The sequence below is a fragment of the Puma concolor genome, chromosome B4, assembly GCF_028749965.1.
Source record: "Puma concolor isolate L17-30 chromosome B4, mPumCon1.1.hap2, whole genome shotgun sequence".
Taxonomy (NCBI): Eukaryota; Metazoa; Chordata; class Mammalia; order Carnivora; family Felidae; genus Puma; species Puma concolor.
In genome coordinates, this window is record NC_141673.1 from 88123641 (window position 1) to 88133230 (window position 9590).

General features: G+C 43.1%; 1 pseudogene across 1 annotated transcript in view; it reads left to right on the forward strand.

The window, feature by feature from the left end:
- The window catches only part of LOC112867685 (cationic amino acid transporter 3 pseudogene), a 100880-nt pseudogene extending 91768 nt beyond the window's left edge, over positions 1-9112 (forward strand). Inside the window, exon 3 of the transcript XR_015253752.1 lies at positions 4025-9112. The product of XR_015253752.1 is annotated as a cationic amino acid transporter 3 pseudogene (transcript). The remainder of the gene's footprint in view (positions 1-4024) is intronic.
- Positions 9113-9590: the final 478 nt, after the last annotated feature.

The window sequence follows — 9590 nt, forward strand, 5'->3', positions numbered from 1 at the left end:
TAGGGCTTTGTAGGCCATTGTAAATGCAGACTTTGGCTTCTCCTCTGAATGAAAAGAGAAACCAGTGGAAGATTTTTATCAGAGGAGTGGCATGACATTTTTAACAGGTATGTGTGTATCCTTGACAAATACACAGCACTTTGTGGCTGTTTTATAAATGTATGTAAATGTGATTGTGTTGTATACCTCATCCTGCTTCTACTTTGCTACTTAACATTGTTTCTGAAATCTACCCATGTTGTTATCTTTAATCTACTTTGTTTCTGACTGCTATGTAATATTTCATTGTGTACATATGGCACATTTTACCTGTACATTCCTCTAGTAACAGAGGCTGGCATAGCTCCAAATTCAGAAACAGTCCTGTGATGAACTCGCTCATATAAGCCTCCTTACGGACTCAGGAGAGAGTTCCCTTGTGGTGTATATCTCAGGGGGAGATGGTAGGGTGGGAGGGTGTGTGCATTCTTAATTCCACTAATTGTGGTTCAGGATGGTGATCCCAGTTACACTCCCACCAGTGTTGGGTGATATTTTGTATCTTCTCATCAAATTCTTATGTGGATCCTGTAAGGGAAGTGAAGTAAGTTTCCTTGTGGTTGAGGAAACCTGAGGCTTAGAGAGATCAAGCAAATAACCCTGGTTTATATAGTGAAGTGGAAGGATGAAGGCTCAAATCCAAAATTTCTGACATAATGTCCTTTGCTTTTAGCACTACAGTATCCAGCACTGCCCCTTCTAGGAATAAGATGAGACATCCATAGGGAAAAATATTGATGATGATGCTGATGGGGGTGATGTTTGAGGCTTGCATTTTTTTTTTTTTTTTTTTTTTTTTGATGCCTGGACTAACCCAGTAAGCCTAGGACCTCCAAGTGTTTAGCACCATGTATGAGTGTGTTTAATTAGGGTACTTAGCTTTCAAGGCAAAATACATGGAATAAAGCTGTTTTCATTGTCTCACGAGAGCGAGCTAACAAGTTTGAATTTTAGTGGATGATTTTGGGGCCGGACATTTATAAAGACTAACTGATTTTCAAAGTTTGGCAGTTTGCATCAGTTTTCAATAATAAACGTTAGGTAGATTATATTAATTATATATTGTTTGCTAGGCACTGTGCTAATTACTCTATAGGCATCATTTCTCTTATGCCTCATAATTACCCTTGAGGAAATTTTACCCTCATTTGACTGCTATTGAAACCAAAGCAGCAAGAGGGTAACTAATTTGTCCAGAGTAGCTGGTATAAGGTTGAGTTTTGATTTGAACCTGAACCATGTATCAGCAGAGCCTTACTCCTATCTGCTAAACTGTGCTGCTTTCCTGTGAAGGAAGCTTTTATAATCTCTTCTCTTTGATATGAGGACAATTTCTTGTCATTTGAGGTGGTTTTGAGCAGCCATGGGAAGGATAGGGCTAGTGGATAAGAATCTCCAGAACGACTGGATATGAAGTATGAAAATATTTCCCAGTCTTCGTCATCCCTGTCTCTGTCCCCCAAAGTGAGAGCCTCTGCCTTAGAATATCCTGCCTAGGTTACAAGGCCTGAGTATGATGCCTTAAAAAAATATATATATATATTGACAGGGGCGCCTGGGTGGCGCAGTCGGTTAAGCGTCCGACTTCAGCCAGGTCACGATCTCGCGGTCCGTGAGTTCAAGCCCCGCGTCAGGCTCTGGGCTGATGGCTCAGAGCCTGGAGCCTGTTTCCAATTCTGTGTCTCCCTCTCTCTCTGCCCCTCCCCCGTTCATGCTCTGTCTCTCTCTGTCCCAAAAATAAATAAACGTTGAAAAAAAAATTAAAAAAAAAATTTGACAATTCTTTGTCACCCTGTGTGGATTATACCAGCCATGAATGATGTGTAGGCAAGGTTCATCAGTTTCCTTTTCCTTCACACTTTCATTTCCCTTGCCTTCTACAAGGAAGGTAATACAATTTATATTTTTACCTAAACCAGGATTATAAATATTGTTTGGCTGCAAAGCATGTATCTCAAAGTCAGTTAGCTAGGAATTCTGGATTATGTTCTCTTTCAGTTTTCTATTCTCAGTTTGTGTATTCATTCAACACATATTTATTGAGCATCTAACTAACACTTTGATAGAAGACACAGGCAGATTAGCTGGAATTCTGATACATTAGGATAAATGACACATGGGGAAGCCCGGGTGCTATGAGAACACACAGGAAGAGCAGCATAAATGTCAGGGGAGGCTTCCTGAGGCAGCAACTTCTGAGCTTGGAACTGAAAGAGAAGTGGGGGTTAGCTAAATGCAGGCGACAAGAGGACATTAGAGACAGGTAACAGGGTAAGTGTAGAATTTTGCAGCTGGAGCAGGGAGTGGGCAGGGGATGAGCCTGGAGGAATTAGCACAGGCCAGATGCTGAAGGACGAACTTAGCATGGAGGGCAGTGGAAACACTGAAGGGTTTGAAGCCTGGGTTGGGGGGGGGGGTGCACATCAATGACATTCACAGTGTAGAAAGATTCCATGAGTTAAGTATTGACTGTCTATGTGTGTGCTTCTTAGTAAATCATAACCTTGGAACTGGTTGCCACTGGTGGGTGGTTGATAAGGAGTCTAGATAGATTTGTACACAGAAGCTTTGACCCACAACATTAGGATTTCTTTTGATAATCTGTACAGAAGACTGTTCAATTCTGACGTGATCTTTCTGTCTTCAGAACCTCTGGCAACATTTCCTAAAATTCTCTCAAAACCAAAGCCTGAGAAGTGAGGAGAGTGGGGGCTGTATGACTTTTTTTTCTCTGTTCTTCACTACTCATTTCTGGGGCATTGCTGTGAATTGTTCACCAAAGTCTTGCTCCAATTCGGGAGGCAGCCATTTGAATAGCAGCAGTGGGGAGGGGGAAGGAGGAACCACATGTAGGGTTCCTTCGTTAAGAAAATATCTTTGGCACATTGAGACCATGGTTTGAGTGAGTGGAAAATAACTATAGTGGAAAATTAAGAGGGAGTTACAAGTTAGTGTTTTAATATAAGCTCACAGAGCAGGGCAGGGTCTTGAGGTGGCTAGCAGCTGACATCATAGATGGCCCAGGGTGTTTATAGAGCATAGTGTGACTAGTGAGCAGAGTTCCTGCAGAAGTGAGCTCATCTTCTTTACTGGAACTCAGAGAAGGAGGAGAGAGAAGGAATTGTTTTGGTTGTGAGCAGCTGAGCTAGGTGACTTCTTTCCTTCCTACCCATCACACTCTCATAATTGTGGATTATATTAAGTTTTGCCTGGTTGCTTTGGGTGAGGTTTACTGAATTTCAGAATTCACAAAATGGCCTTTCTGACTCTTCTCCCTTAGTAATGGACACTTGGTTGGCTTATGCACCTGTTTCTCTAGTGTTTCGTCACCAGACAGCCTGTTTCTGTAGTTCTTGCAGCTAGTTATGAAGGCCCTGCCTCTTTCTCCCTCTTCCTCTCTTCTCACAGCTCCCCCTGTGGGCCTAGATGGGTAAAGGGAAGGGTTAGACTGCACATTCTTTGCCATCAGTACAGCTAAAAGGATGATGCAGAATGAGGAGAAAGGTGGCCATCTGACCTTGGGAACTGATTTGGGGGCAAAGAGTTTCAAGACACTGGGACCAATATTTGCATTTTAAACTCAGATGATATTTAAGAAATGGTTCTGTAACTGCAACAAGGTCCTCTAGTCCATGAATTAATGTGTCATAACTTAGGCTCAAGCACCACACAAACATCCCATGTGTAAATTTTGCACAAGAATTTCGTGCCCTTTTGTGTCCTATAGCTTCATTAGTACATGAAGCTACATGAATCAGATGAACCCAAAGGGGATTTTGTCATGTAGTGTGTAAAAAGGAGAATTTTGGGAGATATGTGATGCTTTTCTGGGGGGAAAGCAGTGTTGATTTTTTTAAATGATTTTCTTTGATTTCAGTTTCTGTGATTCTCGGGCTGCAGCAGGTGACTTCTGAGCTGTGGTTGTGAGCTTTCTTTAGTTTGTTGAACACCAACTCAGTTTGGTAAATATTTATTGTTTCTTTAGGCATTATGAAGGGCTATCAAATACCAGATGAAATACAAAGCAGCAGCTTTGAAGCCTGAGGAACGGACCTCGGCAGCCCCAACTCAACTTGGCTAAACTTAGCCTCACTGAACAAGATCCCAGAGTCTGCACCCTGGACTTGCTACAGCTCTCTGATCCTGGAATAGTCTTCAATTCCAGCTAGAATGCTGCGTCAGACATTTCGTAGAGTTGGTCAAAAACTGGTACGCAGACCTATGCTGGAGGAACCAGTGGCTGAGAGTGACCCACGGAGAAGATTGAGCACTCTGGATTTAGTGACCCTGGGTGTGGGCCGCACACTGGGTGTAGGTGTGTATGTCCTGGCTTGTGAGGTGGTCAGCAATCAAGCAGGACCATCCTTTGTGATTTGTGTTTTGATTGCTGGCCTATCTTCAATGTTGGCTGCGCTGTGCTATGCAGAGATTACTGCCCGGGTTCCCCATTCTGGCTCTGCATATCTCTACAGCCATGTCACTATAGGTGAGCTTTGGGCTTTCATCACTGGCTGGAACCTCATCCTCTCCCTTGTTGCTAATGCAGTCATTTATTTCCAGGTATTGTTCTTAGTTTTTGAGTCACTGCGTGTGACACTGCAAGAATTTATCTTAACGCATGTTTCCCACTACCTTAGAGAAGACCATATAAGCTTCATTTTTATGTTCAGTCTGTGGTTTTTCATGGATTTCTTGTATGATTCAACTTCCTCACTTGCCAAAGTGGTCATGTTGGTGAAAATTTTGGTTCTCAGTTTTGTCATCATCGCTGGCTTCATTAAGGGGGACCTGCACAACTGGAAGCTCACAGAAGAGGACTACGTAAAGGCTGGACTCAATGACACCTCAAGCTTGGGCCCTCTGGGCTCTGGAGGATTTGTGCCTTTTGGCTTCGAGGGGATTCTCCGTGGAGCAGCTACCTGTTTCTATGCATTTATAGGTTTTGAGGAAATTGTTACCAGAGTTGAGGAAGCCCAGAAGCCCCAACATTCCATCCCCAGGAGCATTGTTATTTCACTGTTCATCCTCTTCGTGCTGTATTTTGGTGTCTCTTTAGCACTTACACTTATGGTGCCTTACTACCAGCTTCAACCTGGGAGCACCTTGCCCGAGGCATTTCTCTTTATTGGCTGGGCTCCTGCCTACTATATTCTAGTGTTTGGATTTTTCTGTAGTTTTTTGGGAAGTATCTTTGGACTTATTTTCCCCATATACCAGCTGTTACACAAGATGGCACAGGATGGCCTCCTGTTCCCTGTCATTGCCTGGATCCTTACCAGGAACATCATCATCAGAATGTTTTTTTTAATCTTCATGATCATTGCAGCAATCATGACCTTCTTCTTTGGAATCACTGATGTTGTGGACCTCATGTTTATTGGGTCCATGATATCTTACTCCATGGTTGCTATTTGTGTTCTCATCATCAGGTATCAGCCTGAGATGCAGAATGATGAAAATGAAACAGAGGTGCAGGATGAGAATGGACCTGCAGCAGGGAGGCTGACTCTACAGGGACTACTTTTTCCAGGCAGCCCCACCCCCACTCCACTCTCTGGCCGAGTTATCTATGTTTGCTCCTTACTGCTTGTTATGCTGCTCATTCTTCTGTGCCTGGTGCTGGCCCAGTGGCCAGTCCTGCTTTCTGGAAACCCAGTGTGGATTTCAGTGGTTGTGCTGCTCCTGGTGCTCATCACTGGGGTCACTGGGGTCATCTGGAGACAGCCTCAGAGCTCCAGTTCCCTTCACTCTAAGGTCTCTGCTCTGCCTCTCCTCCCAGTACTGAGCATCTTCATGAATGTTTACCTTATGATGCAGGTGTCAGCTGCCACCTGGATGGTATTTGGTGTCTGGATGCTGATTGGGTTTGCTATCTACTTCAGCTATGGGTTCCGGTATAGCCTGGTCTCTAACCGCACTTAAGCTAGGGCCAAAGCTGTAAACTTTGAACTCAGTAGTTCTAGTACCTATTATTACTTTTATTTTTTACTTATCTACTTTTGAATTGTGCCTGTAGCGGCACACTGGCTTTTAAAAATATTAAAAATGGGGTGCCTTGATGGCTTAGTTGGTTAAGCATCCGACTTCAGCTCAGTTCACAATGTCACGGTTTGTGAGTTTGAGCTAACAGCTCACAGCTTGGAACCTGCTCTGATTCTATGTCTCCCTCTCTCTCTGCCCCTCCCCACTCACACTCTGTCTCTCTCTCAAAAATAAACATTAAAAAATTATAAAAATATTATTAAAAAACTAGAGAAAATGTTTTTGTTTTCTTTGACAAAATATCCAGTGGCAGTGGGATGCCTGCCTGGCTCAGTCAGTAGAGCATGTGACTCTTGAGCTAAGGGTGGTGAGTTAGAGCCCCACTTTGGGTGCAGAGATTACTTAAAAAATATGCAGTAGCAGAATTACTGGATTACTTAGTAGGTCTATTTTTAATTTTGTGAGGAACCTCCATACTGCATTCCATAGTGGGTGCCCAATTTACGTTCCTACCAATAGTGCATGAGGGTTCCTTTTTCCCATTATCTGGCCAAGATTTGTTTTTCTTGTCTTTTTTACTTTATCCATTCTGTCAGGTATAAAGTGATATCTTACTGTAGTGTTAATATACATTTTCCTGATGATTAGTGAGGGGGAGTATCTTTCCCTGTGTCTATTGGCTCTCTGTATATCCCTTTACGAAAATGTATATTAAGGTCATCTGACCATATTTTTAATTGGATTATTTGTTTTTCTGGTGTTGAGTTGTATCAGTTCTTCATGTGTTTTGAGTATTAACCCCTTATTTGATGTATCATTTACAAATATCTTCTCCCATTCAGTAGGTAGCATTTTTGTTTTATTGATGGTTTCCTTTTCAGTGCCAAAACATTTTAGGTACATGAATTCAAAAGGAGAGGTGCCTGGGTGGCTCAGTTGGTTGGGTGACCGACTTCGGCTCAGGTCATGATCTTGCAGTTTGTGAGTTCGAGCCCCGCGTTGGGCTCTGTGCTGACAGCTTAGAGCCTAGAGCCTGCTTCAGATTCTGTGTCTCTCCCTCTCTCTGTCCCTCCCCTGCTCACGCTCTGTGTCTTTCTGTCTCTCAAAAATAAATAAATGTTAAAAAATTTTTTTAAAAAACAAAAGGATAGATGCACCCCTATGTTTATTGCAGCATTATTTATAAAACCCAGAATGTGTGCAAGAAACATGAAATATGGCCCCTGCCCTTATTGAGCATGTCTTCTAATCCAAGGGGTAAAGCATAGCTGTAACGCAAAGTAGAAACTGTTTCATAAGTAATATACAAATAAAATGTCTTGGGAAATCTAGTGCAGGATTATCATTTGTGGCTGGCACAGTGATTTCTCTGAAATCAGAGAAGACTTTGTAGAGGAATGGCATTTGAGCTGGCTCTCTCCAAGGACAGATTAGGTTTTTCCCACACGTGGGCAGCAGAGAGAGATTATAGGCAGAGAGAACAACACTTGGAAAAGCACAGGAAAATGAAGCCATGTTCAGAGCACACTGAGCATACAGTGTAGCCTGAGCCTTGGCTGTGAGGGGCGGGGGGGGGGGGCAATAGGACATGCACAGGTGGATTGGAGCCAGAGCTTTCCTCTGAGTGTAAAGCACTTTGGCTTTGAACCCACTACCCATGCTGAATATCCCTGAAATTGGTTCTTCTACCAGGAGCTATCTGCATTCTTGAACTTTAAATTTCTGTACTGTTGTCTGCTTTGGTCCACCTGCTCTGAAAGTGCACAGCTGAGACCCAGGTATCCTGGGTTCTGGTGGTGTTTCCACCAAGAACTAGCAATGTGACCTTGAGCAAGCTGCTCAGTTCCTTTATTGCTCTGCTTAATTATCTGTAACATGAAAGGTCAGGACTGATAATTTCTAAAGTTTCATTTACTTAAAAATTCTAGGACTTCTTCTGATTCTTCTGTCCTTTATTCTTTTCACTAGGTCTCTCTACTGTGTGGGGTCTGAACGCACAGCCCACCCACTTTTCACTACAGCCCATTGTAGGTGCTGTAGGGGGTCCAATAAATAATACCCCATTTTCCCCTCCTCTATTTAGAACCTGGTGATAATCAAGACATAGAGACAAATGATTACTCAGCTACAGCCCGATTGGTTTCCTAAGCTCACATTATTAGACAGACTTACTCCTCATCAGAGGTAGTGCTGAGCACACCCTGCCTTCCGCCACAAGAGAGAGTCTGCTTTTATTAGATTTTCTCTTGTATGAGCAAGTTGAAATGCAAGTGTCCTGTGGACAAGTTGGTTCTGGATAAATAAAGAAAACCAACACAAAACTGGAAGGGGCTGAGCTGGGCATCCTCACTGCTGTCTCTTCAACTCGCTAATTAAATTCTCAGTGAGAGAGGGTGTGGAGAGAGGCCAGGAATAGAACTGTGCTCAGTGATGGCTCAAACTTCAGCTCCTGCCACCTCACTTGGACGGTTTGTGAAACCTGCTCCCAGTATTTGGAATTCAGTAGGCTTGGGTGGGGCTCAGAACTTGTACTTCTAACAGTTCCCAGGTGATGCTGATGCTGCTGGTCCAGGGACCACACTTTGAAAACCAAAGCTCCAGCTGAGGCACCTCCACATGTAAAGATGTAGCGAAGGAAACAAAGTGCTTTTTTTTTTTTTTTAAATTTTTTTTTTCAACGTTTATTTATTTTTGGGACAGAGAGAGACAGAGCATGAACGGGGGAGGGGCAGAGAGAGAGGGAGACACAGAATCGGAAACAGGCTCCAGGCTCTGAGCCATCAGCCCAGAGCCCGACGCGGGGCTCGAACTCTTGGACCGTGAGATCGTGACCTGGCCGAAGTCGGACGCCCAACCGGCTGCGCCACCCAGGCGCCCCAACAAAGTGCTCTTTTAACACTTACCTGCATGTTTGAACCATTTAGATTAAAATATCACCATTAATCCTTTCACGGTGGGGAAATCATAGTGAATGATTTCACAGTGGATATGTATATCACATCACCACAATGTACATTTTAAACATCTTACAGTTTTATGTGTCAATTATACTTCAATTAAGCTGAAATTTAAAAAAATAATATACCAGTTATCTGTGTGTCTTTATTTATTTTGTTCCCTGATTACAGATCATAGGTTATGAGTGTACCTTGTTCACTCCTCCTGAGCATCCAGTTGGGACAAGGAACATAATGAATACATAATAAATTCATGTCAAATTGAATGTAGTCTTACACATTTCTTTGGTACCGAAAATTCTCCTTCCTTTCAGGCTACCACTGTGCTACTCCTTTAATACTATCTTTTGGGAGACTTCCTTGACAAACAACATTTTTTTCCATCCAGAACTAGATCTAGAACTCTATGTGGAGCTATATACCCAGCATCTAGAACTGTATGCAGGCACTTCTAGTTTTGCCTTTGTGTGGCTCTGCCTGAGTTCTGGTGACTGTCTTGTCTGTTCCATCAGAGTGGAGTCTTGTTTAGGGCAAGGAGTAGGTTCTCTCCTTCCTCTAGACCCAACAGTAAGAACAGTTGTTCCTTCAAAGAGCAACAGGGAAGATACAGCC